This window comes from Mus caroli, chromosome 16 (assembly GCF_900094665.2).
Source record: "Mus caroli chromosome 16, CAROLI_EIJ_v1.1, whole genome shotgun sequence".
Classification (NCBI taxonomy): Eukaryota; Metazoa; Chordata; class Mammalia; order Rodentia; family Muridae; genus Mus; species Mus caroli.
This window is the reverse complement of record NC_034585.1, coordinates 18,642,387-18,665,508: the sequence shown is the minus strand read 5'-3', so window position 1 is coordinate 18,665,508 and position 23,122 is coordinate 18,642,387. Positions and strand designations below refer to the sequence as shown.

Genomic DNA, 23,122 nt, shown 5'->3' with positions numbered 1-23,122 from the left:
CTCTAAGGTGTTCACCACAGCATGGCGTCCTCATGCTGCTCTCTAAGGTGTTCACTACAGCATGGCGTCCTCATGCTGCTCTCTAAGGTGTTCACCACAGCATGGCGTCCTTCCTACAGCCAGTAGATACACTGTCTCACTTTTTCTTTTTCAGCTTTTCATTCAATCTTGAGTTAAAAATGTTAAATGGGGCTGATGAGAAGGCTCATCGGTTAAGAACACTGGATGCTCATCCACAGGTCCTGAGTTTAATTCCCAGTAACCTAATGGTGGTTCACAACCATGTATAAAAGGATCAGATGCCCTCTTCTGGCAGGTAGGTGTATAGGCAGACAGAGTACCCCTACATTAAAATATACATATTAAAAAAAAAGTTAAAAAATGATAAATAGAAAATTCCCACATTTTTTAAGTATTAAGTCGTATGTTGTTCTTGGTATGGTGAAGACCCACATCCTGCTCCATCCCAGTGGGAACAGCACTTGCCCCACTGTATGATCCAGTTCACCCTTCTCCTGCTTGTCTCAGTCCCTGTCTTGGTTCAGATCAATTATCAAAATGTTGCAGGGCCTCTCTCAAAATAACTATTAAGTTACTTACTAATAATGACCCCAAGGCACAAGAGTGGTGATGGTGGCCGTACTACAGAGAAGCCACCAGCTACTTCCTTTATGGAGATGGTAAAAGCTCCTGACTTATGCAGCTATTGAAATACCGTACGTAGCATCACAGGAAAAGGGAATCCAAGACAGGCCACGTTCATTCAACTTTTACTACAGCATAATTTTTCTATATTATTATTGCTATTAATCTCATAGAATGCTTAATTTATAAACTAAACTTTCACAGTTTAGTCATGTACTTATAGAAAAAAATTGTATATGTGATTGGCTCTCCTTACCCATAGGTTCCACATGCTGCAATCCTTAAATACTGTTTCTCATGTTGCATGTTGTAGTGACCCCCAACATAAAATTATTTTTGTTGCTTCTTCATAACTACAACTTTGCTACTGTTGTAAATCATAATGTAAGTCTGCTTTCTAGTGGTCTTAGGCGACTCTGAAAGGGTTGTTCAACTCCCAAAGGGTCACAAACCACAGGCTGAGAACCTCTGGATCAGGGTATTAAAAAATAGCTAATGAGTGTAAGTAAGACATGGGAAGCTGTGAGAACTGACTTTTTACAAACTGAAACTGACTCTTCTATCGCAGCTGGAATATTTCCAAACACAGACTAATTTCTTTCAAACAAACTCTAATGTTCTATCTTTGAAACACATGCTATGCCAAACATAGGAAGCTATGTTTCTAGGAAACATAGCTGAGGGCATTCTCCCTGGCAACGTCTGAAAGCAACAGATCAGGTACTCAGCGCACTGCTCCTTACCAATGAACACGCGCAACAGCAACACTGATGCTCACACAGCTTTCCTTCAGAAACTTCAGACTCATGACAAGTAACTTCTTTATAGTCTTTTACTATCTGTACCACTGAGCAGAAGCAACGATAATACTCAAACATTCTCAAAATATGAGCTTTATTCTTCTGAACCCTTTTTTAGAATCCCATACATGAGTACTATATTTACATAATTTTCCCTTTCCCACCTTCAAATTGTCCCATTGTCCCTTATACCCACTCAGGGATTTCTGACCTCTTCTCTGTTGTTATTACACACACACACACACAACCCACTAAGTCATTTAGTGTTACTTATATGTACATGTGTTTAAGACTGACTACTTAGGACCTGACAACCTATCCAGGGCTCACGCCTGGAGCAAACTAACTAGCTATAGTCCTTTATCTCGGGGTGGGTGGGGCCTTGTGGACTTTCCCCTACCCCCATTGGCATGCCCACTGGTGTGGTCATTATCCAGGTCTTGTTTAGACAGTTATATTGTTAATACTTCCTGAGTGTAGCATCCCTAACACATTACAAAGCACAGTCTCACATCAGGCATCCTGCTCATCTAGAACTTACAAACCTTCTTTAAAACGATGTATTTATACATATATGTCTATGCACCATGTGCTTGCAGTTCCCTCACAGGCCAGAAGAGGGTTTTGAACTCATGGAACTGGAATTACAGACAGTTGTGAACCACCACGTGGGTGCTGAGAACAGAACCCAGGTTTTCTGCATTAGCACCAAATACTCCAGCCACTGGTTCTTACAATCTTTATGCTCTCTCTTTCCTGATGTTCCTTGAGCCTTAGTTTTAGGGTCTGTGTCTCAGATGTACCAATTGGAGCTGGGTACTTTTGCAGCTTTAAATAGTGGGAAAGACCACACAGAAGGAAAAAGAGAAAATAATCGACATAGGCAGATGGGTAGCTTGGTGGCTGAACCATCTCACCTGGTAAGAGCACGCCCACCCAAGCCGGATGACCTGAGTTCACTTGCTAGAATGATGGTGGAGTGAAATAAGAAGACTCCCACAGCTGTCCTCTGATCCCCACACAGGTGCTGTAGCACATGATTGCCCCTGACAATAAGTTAATATAAATTTTAATTGTAAAGACATTGGTACTTTGAATACAGTGAAACACATTTATAATCTTCAGATTCCTGAACGAGAAGAGACAGAATTACCTGAGAGCTCACAGGCCAGCTAGCCTGGAGGGCTCAGCGGCAGGAACAAGAGAGACCCTGCTTCAGCCAGACAGAAGGCAAGGCCAGCTCCTTAAAGGTGTAGGCACTTCTGTCAAGGAACTGATCACTCCTGATCACTACTTTTTAAGAAGTATTTATTATTTATTTCCTTACTTACTTATTTTAAGAAAACAAGGTAGAGCGAACCTGAGGAGGAATAGCGGAGTTGTCCTCTGGCCACAACACATACATGCATGAACCACAACACATACACGCATGAACCACACACATACATGGATGAACACACACACACATATCCGGTTTCAATCTAGATTTTACCAGGTCCTGTCTATGACTTTGAGCAATCCAGTTGCTCTGAGCCCCTTTTATTTCTACATCTGTAAGTGGAACTGTGTGAACATCTGTGTTGTTCACATTGCCTTCCCAGAACAGCCTCTCTGTTCTGTTAAGAGTGGGAACTGGTGCTTTCTGTGGTGGCTGCCAAGCACAAAGGGGCTTGGAGAGAGTAGGTCCCAGTAACCCTCTTTTACACAGAAGAAGTTATACAACAATGTCAGCTAAAACACCAGCTACACATTTGTCGCTGGTAACCCACCTCTAAGGGCAGAACTCTTATTCTAGGTCTATACTCCCTAGCACGAATTAAAGCAATCCTTACAAAAGCATAGATCAGGGAGAAAGACAATCCAGGTTCTAGTTTTTCAAGTCAGCTCTACCCACAGCTTCTGGCAGTTTGGCTACATAGACCAAGGAACTCCCACTTGACACCTACCAACACTCTCCCTCCCTCCCTCCTCTCCTGCTGCCTCTCTCCTCTCTTGGAGCTTCTGGGACTCTTAGGAGCTCTGACTGAAGAGCACAATTCCTCTCTTCTGGGGATACCATGGTAATAACAGTCAGCTGCACTGACTGTAAAGCACCAATGATGCCTAGACACAGTAATTTTCAAGAAATTAAACATATTATCATGCATGAGTTCCTCAAGAGCTCCAAAATCTTCAAGGTTAAAGACTCTCAATCAAGATTTGTAGCTTTGTAAACATCACATAGACCTTCTGTATTAGTCAGGGTTCTCTGGGGTCACAGAGCTTATGGGATGTCTCTCTATATTCAGGGAATTTATTGTGATGACTTATAGACTGTAGTCCAACTCCCCAACAATGGTCAGCTATGAACGGGAAGTCCAAGAATCCAGTGCTCAGTCCCACCAGGCTAGTTGCTCCAGCTGGTCTTCTGTAGAAGTAGGTTCCAACAGATGTGCTGGCAAGTACACAGAGGCAGGCAAAGAAGAGCGAATCTTCCTTCTTCCAATGTCCTTGTGTAGGCTTCCAGCAGAAGGTGTGGCCCAGATTAAAGGTGTGTACCACCAAGCCTGGATCTGCTGGGTCTTGTTTTGTCCCAGGCTGACCCTGAACTCAGAGATCTCCTTGCCTTAGTCTCCTGGGATTAAAGGTGTATACTACCTTGCTTGGGCCTAGACTTTTCATAGCCACTATGCCTCAAGATCTCCATGCCAAGATTCAGGTCAGAAACTTGTGTCTCCCAGTCTCAAGATCTGGACCACAGGTGAACCCTCCAATTTTGGATTGTAGTTCATTCCAGATAAAGTCAAGTTGACAATATACATTGCCATTATACCTTCTGACAAATGAGCCATTTAGTCATGAGCTGAATAAAACACCTCAAGACCTTAAACTGCTACAATGGGGGCTGGAGAGATGGCTCAGTGGTTAAGAGCACGGACTGCTCTTCTGAAGGTCCTGAGTTCAAATCTCAGCAATCACATGGTGGCTCACAACCATCTGTAATGAGATCTGACGCCCTCTTCTGGTACATCTGAAGACAGCTACAGTGTAGTTAGACATAATAAATAAATAAATAAATAAATCTTTTTTTTTTTAATTGTTACAATGGGGATTCTCACTTTAACCTATTCTGCCATCATGCTGGGCCCCATCCCTCTCCAACACTACTCTCTATTTCTGTTAATGAAGCCAGCCATTTCCTAGCCTTCATTTCCTTTGTCACTTCCTCTTGTTATACAGTGTGTATATGTGTGCATGTGTGTGCATATGTGTTAGCAAATATTCTCACTGAAGTCACTGTAGCAGATAAAAAAGTTACCTTGTTGGGCCTACTGGACAAGCAGTTTAGTCTACTTAGTAAGCCCAGGCCACTGCGACCATCTCATAAAAACAATGGGCTCAGGTAGCCCCTGAGGAAACATCTGAGGTCTCTCTGTGGCCTCCACATATGTACACGTATTCATGAGCAATCATAAACACAAACACGCATGTAAGACCGAGGGTCCCTGCCCCTACTTGGTCTCAACTGGTAAATAAAGTTGCTGGTAGCCAATGGCTGAGCAAGGAGACAGAGGCAGGACTTTAGGATTCACAGGCAAGGGGAAAGAGAGAGAGAGAGAGAAAAGGAGTTAGAACCGCCATGGCAGGAAAGGAGAAAGCCCAGTCCTGAGAAATGCAGGACAGAGACACTGCCAACATGAAAGAGTCAGGGATCATGGCCCAGGAGGGCTGCAGGCCTGGCTCCGGGATGGCTAGGATGGAGTATAGGTCTTAGTTAAGTAATAATTCAAGAATATGGGAGGGGAGAGTGTGCTAGCCGCATGGAGGTTTGAAGCCATTGAGCTGATTAAAGCATATCAAAATATAAGGCTGTGTGTGTGAGTGTGTGTGTGTGTGTGTGTGTGTGTGTCATTTGGAAACCCAGAACATTGGGGGCAGGGAGGGAGCAAGGAATGTGCAGCACCACAGGGGGGATGGGAGGGTGATCTGAGAGATTAATCGCTTACATGTATGTAAACCAACGATAAACCACTTAACTCTCCACAACTGATCAGATCGTGCACATGCCTCATGAACACCATGCCAGCACAAAGGCTGTCAATGAACTAACTTACTACTTCTTCTCAAGGAGGATTCTTACATGACCAGTGTTCTAACAGCTCATAAGAGGATGCCTCCCCTACAACAGCACTCACAGACATTATGATGGAGAGCCACGTCTTAGGCTTTCCTAGAGAGAAATCAGATTACTCTAATAGCAAACTTGTTTCAGAAGCATGCTTGCCACATGTGCTGCTAAACTAATAAAATTCCAGACTTAAAGGAAAGGTCAGCGTCTTGATAATTCTCAAGGTAATTTTCTCTTAAAGTTATTCCTAAAAATTAACAGCCAGGGACCATTTTTGAAGAGAGAGAAATGTATCATAAACAGCAGTGACAAACAGCACTGTCACAGTGGTCCACTGAGGCTCTGGGCTGTGGCCTACACCGGACTAGGTTCTGACTGTAGCTATCACCCATACCCATCCGAGTTCCAAGAGTCTACAGTGAGTCAATGCTTTCTTCTAAGAGTCCTCAGAGGATGCTCAGAGACCCCTTGCTTAAGGAATGTTTTCCTAAGCACTGTTTGGTTCGTCCCTTCTTCTAATAGTTAACTTACCACAGTAAAAACTAAATTTACCATAGTGTATTAAATACCATGAAATCCTGGTAAGGGAACGATGTTAAGTTAGCCTTGCTTCTGCCCGTCTTGTTTGTTTGTTTGTTTTGTTTTGAGATAAGGTTTCTCTGTGTAGCCCTGGCTGTCCTAAAACTCACTACCCAGTACACCAGGCTGACCTTGAACTCAGAGCTCCACCTGCCTCTGCCTTCTGGGTGCTGGGATTAAAGATGTGTGCCACCAGCACCCAGCAAGTCTGCCCATCTTAATCCAAGTATTTTTTTTTCTTCTGCTTCTTTGTTTTGTAATCGTGTGAGGGAAAAGACCACATTTCTATTCGTTTTCTATTAACTTTCTCTAGAGAATGATCTCATTTTTAGCAGCCCACCAACAGCTATAGGATAAAACTCCAGGTGCTGAGCCTGTAATTTCAGACACACAGGTATGCACTGCTTTCTCCTCTAAGCAACTCCATGAGTTCTGCTCACACTTAGTCCTTCAGGAGAGGCTTCCCTCTTCAGATATGGTGGGGTACACGCCTGTCACCCCAGTCTGCAGAGACAGGATTGCTATGAGTTCCAGGCTGGCCGGACTGATGAAAACAGCTTCCATTCTCCCTCTATGGTGCCCCTTCCCATTCCTTTCTTCTATATTTATCTAAGTTCCTTCCTTCCTTCCTTCCTTCCTTCCTTCCTTCCTTCCTTGTGTCCACTGTCCAACTGTAACTTGGGCATTACCTTCCTTCCTGGATCATCATCTAAATCTTGTAGGCTGTGTGCTCTTGCTCTCACTTGCTCTTTTGCTCTCTTGTGTTCTCTTCATCGCTCCTCTCCTCCATTATCAAGCCCAGACTGGCTTCAATCTCATTAGGAGCCCAGGCTGGCCTTGAACTCATGATCCTCCAAACCTAGGCTCCCAAAAGCTAGGATTATAGGCAGGCTTGGGGATATCATGTGCTTAAGGCATGTTTTTCTCAACACTGTCTTGGTACTTTCCTTCTTTTGAGTCACCAGTTAACTTGGCAAATGAAAGTGTCTTTTTTTCTCTAACTATGCAAGAAAAGGGGAGCCATTCTTTTAGCTCTCTGGGTTTAATGACTTGAATAATACATAGATGATCAATAAATATTTGATGATTAACACAGAACTAGAAGACAGGAATAACACCTATCTGTGTAGCCTATGACTGTCACATTACAAGGCTATGATCTGACTCAGAGTATACTGCACCACAGTAAGACACATTATGACTGAGTTCCACTTCCACAGACTCAGATGGGCTCAGATGGACCCTTGTCCCAATACTACACTCTGAGGTTCTGAGTTCTGCTTTTAAAGCCATTCCCAGTACAATCTCTCTAGTCACATGAGATGTGAGCCCTCAGCTATTCCAGAGGCCGCAAATACCTTTCCTGCCATAATAGTTATGAACTCTTATCCCTCTGGAACCATAAGCCCAAATAAGCCCTTCCTTCTCTCAAGCTGCTTTTGGTCCTGGGGCTTTTTCAGAGCAACAGAAAATAACGAAGACACTGTTGTAGGCCAAAGAGCTTCTTCCCACCTGAATCCAAGAGATTTTTATTTTTTATTTTTTTGAGATTTTTATTTTTAATCTAAGAATGTTCTTTCAGCTTTTGTATAACATGACACAAACTACATGATCTCCTGAGGTTTTCTGGTTTTCCACATTTACTCAGCCTATTCATGAAAACAACAGGGATATATCATGTACCTCTGTAGTCTAAAGGTATCAATTATCTACGAAAGAGAAAGAAGAAAAAGTATGAGTCCCATCGCTGGGGTATTCCATTCCACCAAGTTTCCTGTGAGTGCAGAACAGGAAATGGATACCTGCTGTCCTTTTGGCCAGTCCCAGTTCATGCATGACCCATGTAAAGGCAACTGACCTCACCTGTGCTAACAAACAGCACTCTGCTCCACGTGGGTCAAAAGCCACCTGCACTGGGATTCTTTGTTTGTTTGAGATAAGGTTTCTCTGTATCTCTGGAACTCAAGGAATTCAGTCTGTAGACCAGGCTGGCCTCGAACTCACAGAAATCTGTCTGCCTCTGCCTCTGCCTCAGCCTCTGCTTCCCAAGTGCTGGGAATAAAGGCAAATGCCACCACCATCTGGCCTACACTGGGATTCTTAAGAGCACAAGTCCATCTTCCTGGAATGCCTCAAAGGTACTGTTTGGCAAGCCTCCACCCGTGTGACTTTGGTGGTGCCCCAGCCATGTGCCCATGAGCCTAGCCAAAAAAGTATGCACTGAACATCTGTCTCCAATCTGGCCTGAATCAAGGTCCTTCCCGGAACTTGTAAATACTGAATGAAGGCAAGAGTTTTCTCTCACCTCTAGGGTACGCCAGCTTAAAGGAGCTGCCAGGAACTTGTTTTTCACACTAAGTAACGGAACAGAATGAGATGCAATCAGAGAGACAGAGATGGGACCAAGATGCTGGAGGCCCTTTGTAAGATGGAGAAAGGAACCCAGAATCATTTATTTATGTAATGATACCCAATCCCTTCCCAGGTGTGTAAACCAATAAATCTCTTTCGTTTTAAGTGCATTTGAACTGATTTCCTGACACTTGTTAACAGACAAAGGCCTAACTTTAAAACATGTAATTGTTACCAATGTTATCAATGTAAGTCTAAGACAGAAGTCCAAGAGAAACCTATGGTTGCTGACTTGATCACAAGATGTACTTAGGATGGCCATCTATATACAGTAAGGAAGCCCAAATGGTAACTCATGAATGACCTCATGAATATACTGGGAAAAGGAGGTCAAGAAAAGATATCATCTAATGTCTATGAAACCTAATAAACAAAAGTTTAACATATCTCATTTAAGTCCAAAAGGCCACACTGTCCGGCTGGCAGTGGAATACGCCTTTAATCCTAGCACTCAGGAGGCAAAAACAAGTAGATCTCTGGGAATTCAAGGACAGCCTAGTGTAATGGACAATCAAGGCTACACAAAGAAACCTTGTCTCGAGGAGGGGAAAAAAGGCCTCACTGAATTGAGAAGACAGTTTAGTCAGCACACTGTCAGCCCTGCAAGCACAAAAACCTAAGTAGAGTGATTTGATGGCATCTGTCATTAAGTCCCCAGAACACACAAAAAAAGTCAGGCCAATTGTGGCCCACTTTTGTAATCCCAGCACTAGGGAGGTGGAGACAAGCAGACCCCTGGCCCTAGGGACAAAAAGAAGAGGACTTCACAAAGGTGTGCTCTTACGGCCACATGTGCGCCTCTCAAGGCTTAGTCAGTAAAGTGTTTGAGGCAAAATATGAGAACCTGAGTTTGATACCCCAAAGCCTACACTAACAAAGCTGAGCATGGTGGTAAGAGCCTGTAAACCTGGAACGGAAGGAGAGATGGAGACATGGTCCCGAAGGCTTACTAGCTCATCTAGCTGAATCAGCAGGCTGTGCCTTGAGCAACAGGTCCTGTCTCAAAACAGAGGGGCGGGAGAGATGGCTCAGTGATTAAGAAGGTATACTGCTCTTACATAGGGCCAGAGTTTGGTTCCCAGCACCAACACAGGCAGCTCACAACAGCTCGGAACTCCAGCTCTAGGGCCTTACTTCTCCTATCCCAATGGCTAAAATGTTTATGGACTAGTGGGGATAACACTAAGAGTCACTAAGAAACCCCCAAATTCTGGAAGACAGAATGCACTCAACGACTGCCAACAGTCCAATTACAAAAGAAACATATAAAGGGAAAAAAATCAGCACCTTATTCTGTTAGAGGTCTGTAAAGAATTTTCTCACATAACTCAGTCACTTCACGCATACAAGGCTCAACAGTTCAAACAAAACTGCTCCATTTATCTTTATTGTGTATTCTACAGACCAGGTCAGCTAATGCTATTGGAGTCAATACTTTTCTGCTTAGATGTCAACGTGAGTAAACCCATGACTTAAACACATGTGGGTTCCCCCATCCTCAATCTATATTGGAAGCACTTCAAACACAGAAGTGTAACATAAACCCACACACAACGATGTGCAATTTTCTCCCAAACAGAGACACCTGGAACAGAGTTAGCGGCACTAGCCAACATCTGTGCTTACGTTACTTGGGCTTTTTTGGGGGGTAGGGGGTGGGGTGTCCAGTAGAGTGGGCAGTACAGTCACAAGCATTCTGGCAAGTCGAGCCCCGCCTACTTATGAGAAGGCTCCAGCAGCTACTCCGGATAAGCCAGTACAATCCTTCCATTGAAACATGTCCACTTAGTACACCCAAACTCTGGATTGCCGCGTGCCTCTGTCCCCCGAGTGCCACACCTGGACAACAAGCCAAGGCACAGGGGTGCCCCCCACCTTGCGGCCCTCGGATTGGGGCACACCTGGCAGGAGGCGAGGAGGAAGCGGCAGCACAGGCTGCACGTCAGTCGGACCCGGTGAGAGCCTCCACGCCGTGCGGCGGGCGTGGGAGGGACAGCACCCACCTCCCGGCCGCAGTCGGGGCGTGAGCGTGCCAGTCCGGTATCCCCGCAGGCGGCCGGACCCGGGTGGAAACTGCTAACCTAGTGCGAAGTCAGACTCCTGAGCCAGCCCGCGGTGGCCGCAGGGTCTGCGGGAGCCACTGGGGCGCAGCTCCGTCTGCGCACCCCTGCCGCGCCGGCCCGCACCCGCCGCCCCGCCCCACCCGTTCGGAATACGCGTTACCTGAGCCGGCGTCTGCCTTGACGGGACCCCAGCCCACGTGACCCCGCGGAGGCCAGCCCACGCACGCGCAGTCTCCGCAGCTGGCGGGCGCGCTTCCGCTCTCTTCCCCAGAGACGCCCCGCGCTGGGCGGAGCGAGCCTCTGCGCCACGCCCTCCTTAAAGGGAGACTCTGTCCGGCCTCCAGGGACGCTCAACGAGCCCTGGCATCTGAGCCGGAGGAGTCTAGCAAATAGAGGTCCTCAGATTAAAAGGAACGTCCCTTTCAACCAGCTCACCTGACCTTCCATAAACTGACCCCAAAATGAGGTGTCAAGGATCGCGCCAGCCATCAGGCGCACAGGAGCCTGAGGCAGAAGGAGCATAGTGAGTTCAAACTAGTCTGGGATACCGAGACAGACCTGTCTCAGATTCGACAAATAGATAAATGGATGGATGGATACACAGTACAGGGTTAGGAGTGGATATGGAATTCGTTTCGTTGGATTTGGTGGTGTCCACTAATTCGTTTTCTTTTGAAAGGTGAACACAGAATTGCTGGGTTTGGTGGCTAATTTGGGGGGGAAGGAGAAGCATTGTTTTTGCAAATAAGGATGGATACTGAAAACTTCTTTTCCAAATTATCATTTTTAGTTGTCATCGTTCCATCAAAAATAATAGAGTGGGTCACATTATTAAATAAAGAAGGCATCTTTTTTTTTTTCCCTAATGTGCTACTGGAAAAAGCTAAAACTTTCAAGACAGTTTGGCGTTTACAATTGCCACTATATGGTATCATTAACCCAAGGAGGCAGATAACATAGTTGTTGGACTTGTCTGTGAGGGAGACATGAGGAGGGAGAGTGTGGGAAGATACCTCAGGAGGAGTTACATCGAGTATCAACCAGGCTCACTGTAGGCCTGTCCTGTAGGTACATTAGGGCTGTCAGTAAAGGCCAGCTGATCACAGTGATATAAAGAAATTACAGGGCTGTCATTTTTAGGGTCATGGATGAAGGAAAATAATCAACACCTTAGCTTAAAAAAAAAAGCGGGGGGGGGGGGGGGGAGCAGGGAGTGAGGAGACTTCTGTAGGCAGGAGCCAGAGAGACTGCCCAACTGAGGGGACAGTGGGATTAGTTAATAGCCAAGGTGAGTTTAGGGACAAGTTGTTAGCCTGATGTGGCCAGGGTACAGGCAGTGGCTTCCAAACATCTTTAATCATCACCCACAGAAACACATTTCAGCCATGACTCGTGTGTGTGTGTGTGTGTGTGTGTGTGTGTATGTGTGTGAGAGAGAGACACACACACACAGAGACAGAGAGAGAGAGAGAGAGAGAGAGACCTGTCTAAAGTAGGTTAGACAGAATGGTAACACCAGAACCCTGAGCCCTGAGTGACAGAGAATTGTTAAAGTTCTGGGAAGAAGGGAATTCAGCTGACACATGGGGAATGGGGCTATAGGACATGAAAAATGGGAAGATTGTTAATTGACATTTTCAAAATGTTTTACGGTCGTCACACACTTATTCTAGAGAACTTCAGAAAGCAAAGCCAAAGAAAGTGGGTGGGTGTTGTAGAAGAGCAGATTCAACTCAAGATACCTGGGAAATCCCTTCCCGTGACCGCCTCTCATATCCCTTGTTTACGACACGGAGCAGGCCACACACTTGCCTGAACAGTGCTACTTAACTAAAAATAGAAATAGTGTATGCTTGTTATAGAAAGCTTGGAAAACTCAGGAAATGTTTTAAAATAAAAACCCATACCCATAGCCCTCTTTTTGGCCTACTTGAATTAAATCTTTTTTTTAATAGTTACATTGTATCAATTTTGGTTTGATTTGGAAGAGAGATAACAGTAAAACCTTTACTTTTTACTTAATGTATTTTCTAACTACTCCCACCAGTCCCTTTCCCACATTCACGACTTCTTTTTTTTTTTTTTTTTTTTTTTAGTTTTTCGAGACAGGGTTTCTCTGCATATCTCTGGCTGTCCTGGAACTCACTCTGTAGACCAGACTGGCCTCGAACTCAGAAATCCGCCTCGCTCTGCCTCCCAAGTGCTGGAATTAAAGGCGTGCACCCGGAATGACTTCTTAAAGATGTCGTAAATTTTATTTTATCCAGCAGAACAATGGTGGCACAGGTCTTTAATCCATCCTGGCACTGGGGAGGCAGAGACAGGTGGATCTCCATGAGTTCAAGGCCAGCCTGGTCTATCAAGTGAGTTCCAGGATAGCCAGGACTGCAGAGAGAAACCCTGAGGAAAAAAAAAATTATTTTATCTATGTGGATGTTTACCTGCATCTATGTATGTCCACCATGTGCATGCCTGATGCCCTCGGAGGCCTGGAAGATGTTTATGAACTACCATGTGGGTGCTGGGCTCAGAACCTATGTCCTCTCAAGTGCTCTTAACCATGGAGCCATCCCTCCAGCCAGGGTTTTGTTTTTGTCTTGTATTGGTTTTGTTTTATTTTGAGACAGGGTCTCACTCTAACCCAGGCTGGCCTAGAACTGGGATTAAATGTAGGCCATTATGGCTGGAAAGTATTAATATTTAAGAAATCTGGAGCTTGCAAGACTGCTCCTAGTAACCTGAGCTTGAGCCCTGGGGCCCACATGGTAGAAAGAGTAGGGCTCTGACTTGCACATGTGCACTGTGCTGTGGCGTCTTGCACATACGCATCACATATACACAAGTAATAAATGAAACTGTAAAAACCTGTATAAATAGTAGGAAATATGTTCTGTGGAGTCGGGGGGTTAGCATAGTGACACAATGCTTGACTGTGGTCCCCATCACTGAAAACCAAGGCCATACGTTTTATAAAGCAGTAGCTGCCATAAATATTGATTCTTCTGATGGGTCTGTGCAAAGTAAATTGAAAACCTTCAAGAAAAGCTAGCTACTGTGGGTGCTGTTAAGAGCATTTGTGATTTATAAGAGGAGGTCAGAATACCAACTTGACCAGACATTTTGAAGTCAATGGGTGACATGGTCGCTTCAGAGAGGAAATAATTACAGGTATTCTAGAGACAGCCTGAGAAGTGAAATTTGAAGGTACCGCTTAATTGATTTCATCATAAAACCTCAACACATGAGGAACTGATTTCTGTGAATGGGGAAAACCCAGTTTCTTGAGGCAGAATCTACTTCTGGTGGGGATTCTGTGAACATAGTTGGATGAGAAAGAATTTGGAATATAAATGTAAGTGAAAAGTGGAGTGGAGAAAGAGGGCTCCAAATATGAAAGCATTTCTACAGTGGGTAAAATGTCATTGAAAAAGCACCTCATGCTAAGAGAACTCTCCCATTGATGAAGAGCCACTGACTTTAAGAAATTTCCACAGACATCCGAATGTTCAGCAACTACACCATGTTGTTGGTTTTTTGTTTTTTTTTCTTTAAGATTTATTTAGTATTATATCTAAGTACATTGTAGCTGTCATCAGATGCACCAGAAGAGGGTGTCAGATCTTATTACGGATGGTTGTGAGCCACCATGTGGTTGCTGGGATTTGAACTCAGGACCTTCGGGAGAGCAGTCAGTGCTCTTAACATCTGACCCATCTCTCCAGCCCCACCCTGTTGTTTTTAAGACAAAAATCCCAAATGTTCAATTTACCAAATGAAGTCTCAAGAGCCAGACACTGTGGTGAGAGCCTGCTAGCTCAGAGAGGCAGAGAAAGCACCCAGCTGACCTTCCTACTTCACAGACATCCCAGAAGGAAAAATCTCCTTCCTTCTCCCCACACTGTCTTAAACACCCTTCAACTCTCCTTCCTCTTTCCTGGGCCTTCTATGTTCGCTCCCTGTCAACTGGTTACTTGCTCTGCCTCTTGACCCTTGGTTGACTTTATTTAATCCTGTTTACAGAAAGCTCTTGGATTAAAGATATGTGCTTAGGTTGAGCCACGCTACAACAAGAAATGGGTTTTTCCAGTTCACAATTTCGGGGTTCACGATGTGATCAAATATCCTGCAACAACACCCTGATGAATCAGCATTATTAACCTCGAGGCAAGACCCTCACCAGCAAAGATATTACCGTTCTCCACGATGGCTTGCTTTGTTGTTAGTACTTCTTAGCAATAAGGCATATCTAATTGAGCTACGTACATTGTCTTTTTATGATGCAGTTGAATACTGACTATACTACAGAACAGTGTAAATGTAACTTTTACACACACTTAGAAACCAGAAAGCTGTGACTCAGTAGTTCAGTGCTTGCTTTACTGTGGTCTAGAACCAAAACCACAGTGTCCCTACAGAATGCCTGTACCATCATTTCTTTCATTGTTCCACTACTTGGACGTTTGGGGACTTCTATCTTTCACTGTCCACATTTCCATGAATATCTTTATGCAAAAATCTTTTTGCCAGTAGTTTAAAATTATTACCTTAGGATAGAAAGCTGTATTTGAAATGACTGATTCAGAGGTTTTGAAATCTCTTAAGCTGGCCAAATTGCTTTCCACGAAGGTCAAGCAAGATTTTATTCAGTAAGCGTTCAGGAGTGCCCATCACACATGCCCAACAGCCTCTATCTTTTTTTTTTTTTTTAAACAAAGTCTTTCCAGTGTGACAGATGAAATGGACTCTCGTTTTAATTTGCATTGGATTAATAGTGAGGTCGAAAATGTTTGCAATTGTAGAAACCCTTTATAGTTTTCCTAGGAATGAAATTCCACTGCCTATGTTTGGACATGTGGTTGGCAAAGAGACTGTTATAAAAGGACAATTTAGAAATAAAAAATATGGCCACACCAAGGAGCAGCCAGATTGTTGTTGGGTGTTTTCTTTGGTTTGGTTCATTGTGTTTTGGTTGAGAGCAACGTGTTCTCTGTGTGTAACCCCGGCTATCCTGGAACTCACTATGTAAACCAGGCTGGGCTGGGCTTCACAAAAAGCTGTTTTCCTCTGCCTCCTAGGTGCTGGGATTAAAGGCTTGCAGCTGGCCAGCATAGTCAGCTTGTGCTGTGGTGTGCCTGGTTAACAAAGGTTGGTGGGAGGACGACTCATCGGTAGCTTGTGATAAAGCAAGCTCACACTCACGCTGTTGCCCGGTTCTGCTTTGTCATGGCTTTGAGGGTGACTTAGTCTCAGACTCCTTGTAGTAAACCAATATGGCAGGCTTGAATTTCTCTTCATTTGGTAGTTTTATTTGTATTTATGAACAGATCTGTCTTAGTTCACAGATGTGTAGGTCCATGAAACTGACCTCATTCCTCAGTTTGTGTTTGTATATATGTGCACATGTGTGTTTACCAAAGAGGCCATGAGCCAACTCAAAGTGCTTGTGAGACTCGTTCCCCCCATGATCGATCTGAACAACACTCAGGTTTGTTCTAGGAAACTTGTCTCTTTTATGAGTCTCTAAACATAGCAATGTTTAGAGCAATTTGACATTTAAAAAGAAAGGTGAATGTAGTGTCCACTTACATGTTGAATTGTTCTATACATAATATCGATGTGATTTTTTTTCCTAGCTTTTGGAAATAGTACCAGAAAGAGCTATTTAGAATTCAGAGAATGCTTTGAGTTAAAACACATTATTCATCAAAGTCAGCCTAGGTCAGTGAGATAGAGAAGAGTATCTGCAATTATGTAACTTGTCTCTTCAGAACAGAAGTTTTAAGCAAATAGTGACTAAGTAGAAATTCTGTCAAGTGGTGGGCAAAGCTCCACATGAGCCTTGGGAACCAGCGGGGTCTGTCCACCCTAATGACAGCAATCAGGAAGACGGCACAGGAAGGATGGCGACCGTGTTCCAGACCCACTGTCTCCTATCTACAGTAGTTACTACAGTAGCTATCTACAGTAATTCACTTCATCGCCGAAGGCAGGGGGTGCCTACACATCAGAAGCAGCATGGGACGACAGCCTGGCTGGAGCACAGAGGGTCATGGAATTATTCTGCATGCTACTAAGATGGCAGCTATGTGTCAATCAATATGCGTTTGTCAAGCCCATAAGACACCAAGAGTGAGCCCTGTTGTACACTATTTACTTGGGTGATACTGATGTCAGTGCAAATCCAGCTATTATAACAAATGTGCCACTCTTGCAAGGGCTGCTGCTGACAAAGGAAAGGTTGGGTATATGGGACAGAGACAAGAAACATCCCACCTCTCCATCTCACTGTGAACCTGAATCTGTTTTTTTGTTTTTTGTTTTTTGTTTTTTTGTTTTTAATTCTATTTCAGGCTGGAGAGATGACTCAGCAATTAAGAGCACTGACTGTTCTTCCAAATGTCCTGAGTTCAGTTCCCAGCAAACACATGGTGGCTCACAACCATCTGTAATGGGATCTGATGCTCTCTTCTGGTGTGTCTGAAGAGGACAATGGTGTACTCATATATATATATATATATATATATATATATATATATATATATATATATATATGTATATATATATAGCAAATAAATAAATCTTTAAGAAAAAAAATATTTAAAAATTCCATTTCAATAAAAAGTAATAAATTAAGACTGAGTACACAGGTTCTTAGTTGATTAGCATCCAAGTAGACTCGACACAAGTAAAACTGATTGTAAGACAGCCAAGCTAATCCATGCACCATTCTCATATTCTCTCTGCCTGGCATAGTCTTGCTTCAAAGTCACCATATGGCTGACTTGTCCACTACTCAGGGCTTTGTTCAGTGCAGTGGACAATGGCTTTGCAACTGTCTGGGAAGTAAATACCAGAAAAATGGGGACATTTACCCTCTTCCATCCGGGGACTCAGAATATCCCATCTGGTGCCAGTCTCAGGATACATGGCCTCAGAGTTCTTCAGGGGAGAAGAAAAGGAGAAGAAAGCCCACCAGCTGTACATGGCTTTGGACTGTAAATGAGATGTGCTCGCTCTGCTTAGTCTGTTGGCCAACATCAACCACCTGGCCCTGTCTCAATGCAGAGGAGAACAGGAAACAGACCAGATAGAGCAGAGACTTGACTCTCGTTGATGGTGGCAACAGTGGCATTCAGGACAACCTGGTGTGTGGTAGGAATCCCAGACATTTTTATGAAGCCAATGAACAACTCTACACTGGCAGTCTGTATTAGTAGGAGAAGGGGGAATATCAGTGGCCTAAGAGTGTGTCCTGAAGTAGGATTAAAATACGGAGGAATCTTCCTTAGAACATACCTACAACCGTATGACTTTCTAGGCCTGACCCAGCTCTGAGTGAAGACACAGAGATATTGATTATGCATGCACAAGGCTTCTGCTTATTTTTGTTCCCAACTAGCTCTTATAATCTAATTAACCCATTTATTCTAATCTAAACTCTACCAGGAGGCTTGCTAGTTACCTCTCCTTCAGTCCTAGCCTCCTTCCTCTGTGACCAGCAGGCAGAATTCTCCTCCCCTGACTCTTTCCCAGGGTTCCCATCTCAGCTGGAAGTCCCGCCTATTCTCTTTGCCTTTGCTGTAGGCCATCAGCTTTTTATTAAACCAATCAGGACGTAAGAGAGGGCATGTGTACAACATATGATAAAGCAATATAAACAACAATACCAAAGTTTGGTTTGCACTCAACTCTCTGCCAGCACAGAAATCAGCATTTGAACAATGCAAAGACAGTCTTTACACAGTGCACAAACAGACCACCCCAACATATACTCAACAGTTTATTGAGTGCTTGCATGTACAAGACAGCATACTTGATGACATGAACACACATGAATGAGAAGTAGTCACTGATACCTAGCCAGGGACACATAATAAAAATAAACTATGGGAGCTCAAAAGGCCCAAATCTCCTGCATTTTAGTTAGAATGAGATTTTATATCTAAACATTGCTAGCATGCTGGGCATAAGGCACTGGCTCAGGAATGGCTTCCCGTGGTCATAGGAAGGAGGTCTGTATTCTACTGCTGTGTTCTCGGTATCAAGTTGACTTTGGGCTTTTCATTTTCCCACTGATGCTGGCACATCCCTCGCCCCTCTTCCACTCAGCGCAGAGTAGGGCAGCAGTCCCAGGCCACTTAGCTGAAACCAAGGTTACCCAAGCATTTCAAGAACTCCCCCATCTAATATTTTCAGAATGAGCACATCTCATCCTGCCTACCCCCCTACAAGGAAAAAGGCAGACTTATTTGAACTCAGCCTGGTGTCTTGGGACTGCTGCCAGAACTTGCTGACAGAAAAAGGCCGAAAAAGGGACCTGGGGCTTGGCTCTGGGCTGACCAAGGGCAAGGATAATAGAGGATTGGGAATTAAACAACCAAAGTCCCAGGGAAAAGGTGAACAACAACAATGTGAGTATCATTGGTAAACCAGACCGGCCTTACCATTCTGCATGGAGACTGCTTTGCTTGCAAAAAGGACATGTTACTTCTTTTTTTTTTTTTTAAGATTTATTTATTTATTATTATATGTAAGTACACTGTTGTTGTCTTCAAACACTCCAGAAGAGGGAGTCAGATCTCGTTAAAGATGGTTGTGAGCCACCATGTGGTTGCTGGGATTTGAACTCTGGACCTTTGGAAGAGCAGTCGGGTGCTCTTACCCTCTGAGCCATCTCACCAGCCCAACATGTTACTTCTTTAACACACACACACACACGATATGAAAAAATTCTAGTCAGCTGAGAAAAAACATTCAAAATGATAGCAATGTTCCCGTGTGTGGGTACCACAGTTCCCTAGCTCCTTTGGATAGGAATTGAGGCACAATTTAACTGGGTTCTCTGACTCAGGCTTTCTCCTAAGTCAACATTCGAGGAATCAGCCCAGCTGCTCAAGTTGGGAAGGATCTGCTGTCAAGAAACTGGATAGTTTCTAGCAAGATCCTGCTTGCTGCAGTCAGTTGGGCTGAGGGCCTCTGATCCTCAACTCACCCTGTACCAAAGGTGCACTCATCCTTGTGGTGTGAGCATCTCCATAAAGCAGCTCACTGCATGGTAGCTTCGTACAGGCAAGCAGAAGGAACCAGCAAGAATGTGAGCGAGACAAGCCGAAACCTTTCGAAAACTGGTCTACATTTGCTCGCTCAGCACACTCACTCAGCCCGTACTCAAGGGGAGGACATAACATGACTGATGTTTAGGAAGTAGTCTCTGCAATTGCTTTATTTATTTTGTGTTTATTTATTTAGTATGTATTTGTGTGAGTCTGTGTGGGTGCAGGTGCACACGTACTGTGAATCTCAGAGAGTTGGTCTCCTGTCTTCTCATGCGGTAGGGAGTGGAGGGTATAACTCAGGCTGTCAGTGCACAAATAAGCTCCCCTACCCACTGAGCCTTCTAGCCAGCCTTCTAGAAGCCATTTCAGATGCTGTTAGCAAAGAAAGAGGTCTGCCTCCTCCTTTCTAAGACTTCCTAAAATTACACATGCCAAGCCTGCTTGCTTACTAGCCCACGGTTAGCTTCAAGGTAGGCTAGGAAATGTAGCAAGTATTCTAAATGCCAATAGGCCCATCTAAAAGGGAAAGCTTGGGTCAAGGAGATGGCTCAGTCAGTAAAGTGCTTGTCTTTAAAGCACGAGGACCTAAATTCAATCCCAGAACCCAGTTTTTAAAGTAGCTGCACACATGGTGATGTGTGCTTACAGATCCAGCTTGAGGGTCCTTGGCTAGCCACTATCCTATTTGGTGAGTTCAAGGCTCAAGAGAGACCCTGACTCAAAAATAAGGTAGACATTGCTCCTGAGGAATGATATCCAGGCTTGTCCTGGCTTTCATACATGCACACACAATGCATATGCACCCACAGAAGCATGAACATACACATATGCACACACACATGCAGAGAGAGGGGGAGGGAGAGAGATTTAATCGTGGAGAACGACAGCCTTCTGGAGAGTAGGAAATTTCTGTGTGCTCGGAATTCCCCAGGCGCCAAGGAAAAGAAAACTGGTTGGAGGAAATCTAGTCTGAGTTCAAGCCCTACATCTGCCACAATCTGTGTTTCATAAACAACCTCGCTAGTATGTTCAGAGTAAATGAATGACTTCTGAGATACATCTCGAATACGGTAGGGCCTCCCCTGGAGAAACATCTGCCAAGGGCCTAGGAATGGCTTGATGGATAAAACACTTGCCTGAGTGCGGATCTTTGGCACCCATGTGGAAGCTGGGTGGGAGTGTAATCCCTCAGGGGGCAGATTCCGGAGATCTTTAGGGCAAAGCGGCTAGCTAAACTCAAACCCATCCTCAGACACCCGACAACAATCTTGGGCTCCCACATACATACACACACACACACACACACACCACACACCACACACATACTCCTGTTAAAGAAAGAAGAAAGGAAGCATTTAGGGTCATTCCACACATAGCTTCATACCTCAGAGGCTTTGAAGCCCGGCTGTGACAGCCAGTGAGCTTGCTGTGTCACTCCATGCCATTCACCTAACTGCTCTGAAAAGTAACCACTTGTTAGTTTGCTCTGCTTACTGCGACGGGTTGCTTAGAGGGATGGCACGTGTGACCTGTTAAAGGATTTTCAGAAAAATGTATACACTAAGCAAACGTCACGGCCTTAATGACCACTAGGTGGCAGTGGGGAGCAAGAGCCTTGGGTTATGGCCCATGTCCACCAGATGGTGCTGGCATTCAGTAAGTAACACATGGCTCTCCAAGGACACTTTACAAGGGGTCCTAGAAAGGCACTTGGAGATGACTGGTGCCACACCTCAACCATAAAAAGAGGAGAATGTCACCAGCCAGGGTGGGGTGGGACGTCAGGAATCCACACAGCACTGCTGGCTGAGCCCTGGCTCCCTGAAACCCAGGCTGGCGACTCTTACCCATACACTGTGAAGAAACTCACATTCTCTCTAGACTTACACTGGAGCTCAACTAAGTCTACCATCTTCTTCACAGAGTTACCAACTTTTAAAACTCTGAGAAATATCCACAAATAGCAGCTGTCTCTCTAATGTATAGAATAATTGTTTTAAGCTTTACAGTCAATGAGGACCTCAATTATATCAGTAATATAGGCTGCAAAGTTGGCATAAATATTTTTCCTCATGGGATTGGTACAGAGAGTAAATGAGATTAGCTATGTGGTTGTAGTACATTAACACATTAAGCACTTACGAAGAACTACACACTCCTACGCAGTTTTATTTATTCTAAGTACTTTATTCATTTAATCTCACCATTACCTCAGGTCACATGTATATATACATATACACATATGTTTGTATATATATGATAACATATAAGTATATATGTTACATATACAAATATTTACATGCTATCATAGACATACTACTTACCCCACTTGTAGCTTGTAAGTGGAAGAGGCAGGATTTGAACTGTCTTCAGAGCCGAAATTTTTACAGCATAACCATGCTGATACCCAGCTGAGAGGCAGTGCCCAGTAAGTGACAGACACGGGTCCACAGAGCAAGCTGGGGACACCTCAGCTTCTGGGACAGGGTTTGGAATGAGAAAGTCAGCCACACTACCCTATTCTTCCACAGCAGCGGGAGTAGCTCATGTGAGGGAATCTGCTAAGCACTCAGATTAACTAACAAGGACACAAGATTTAAAAAAAAGAAAACAGAAAGTAGCTGTACCAAAGCCACAAACAGACTGACAGACAGATAGACTGACGGACTGACAGACTGACAGACTGGCAGACTGACGGACTGACTGATGGTCTAACAGACAGACTGACTGACTTTTGGACCAGAGACCAATGCTTGAGTTCATTGCTGCAGTTTGCTGGCTCTGGGTCGCTGGTAGGCTGTTTAACATAGAAGAGTGTTGTGTTCCTCATCTGAAAGTGGAAGCCAATGAGCTACCTTGCAGAATTACGAGGGCTGGAGACCAATGTGATCAAAAGGCCTTTTCTATCCCTATTATGCTACAAATACACACGCAGCATACATTACTTCACACTGAAACTGCCCTTCCATCTATGTGCAAATTGGCAAACACACAGACAAAAATGGCTACCATGGAATCACTATAGCATACAAAGCTCATCGTGGACAGAAACTTCAACTGCTGGTGGAAAGGGATCGAGATTCAAAGACATTATGGTAGTGTGCCTTACCTTCAAGATCTTACATGGCAGAGGCGATGGACATATGGACATTTAATGTGTGACTTTAGAGAGATGGAGTATACAGTGCACATGAGAAGGCAGAAACTTTTCTGTTGGTACAAAATGGCAAAACAGATGGATACAATGCTTTAAAATTAGCTCTGAAGGATGGAAATGAGTTGAGAAGAACTTGCCTCTGGACTCAGAGGCAAGGAGACCAGAAAGGGTGGGGCTCATTTGGAGAATAGCAAGCAATCCAGACTGGCAGTGTGAGCTAGGCTTAAGTGTGTGGAGGCAAGAAGTGAATCATGCCAGGCAGCAATGGTGGACATGTAGAGACAGAGGCAAGTGAATCCCTG

At 44.3% G+C, this 23,122-nt stretch overlaps 1 protein-coding gene across 4 annotated transcripts in view; it reads right to left on the bottom strand.

Moving 5' to 3' along the window:
- The window catches only part of Vps8 (VPS8 subunit of CORVET complex), a 212,540-nt gene extending 201,665 nt beyond the window's left edge, over nucleotides 1–10,875 (bottom strand). For 2 of the 4 annotated variants that reach the window (XM_029470466.1, XM_021184755.2), the window contains exon 1: nucleotides 10,768–10,875. The gene's annotated coding sequence lies outside the window, so the exon portion shown is untranslated. Of the gene's footprint in view, nucleotides 1–10,547; nucleotides 10,567–10,767 lie in introns of those variants that run through there. The other 2 variants (XM_029470467.1, XM_029470469.1) reach the window with 2 other exon arrangements.
- Between the last annotated feature and the right edge of the window lie 12,247 nt (nucleotides 10,876–23,122).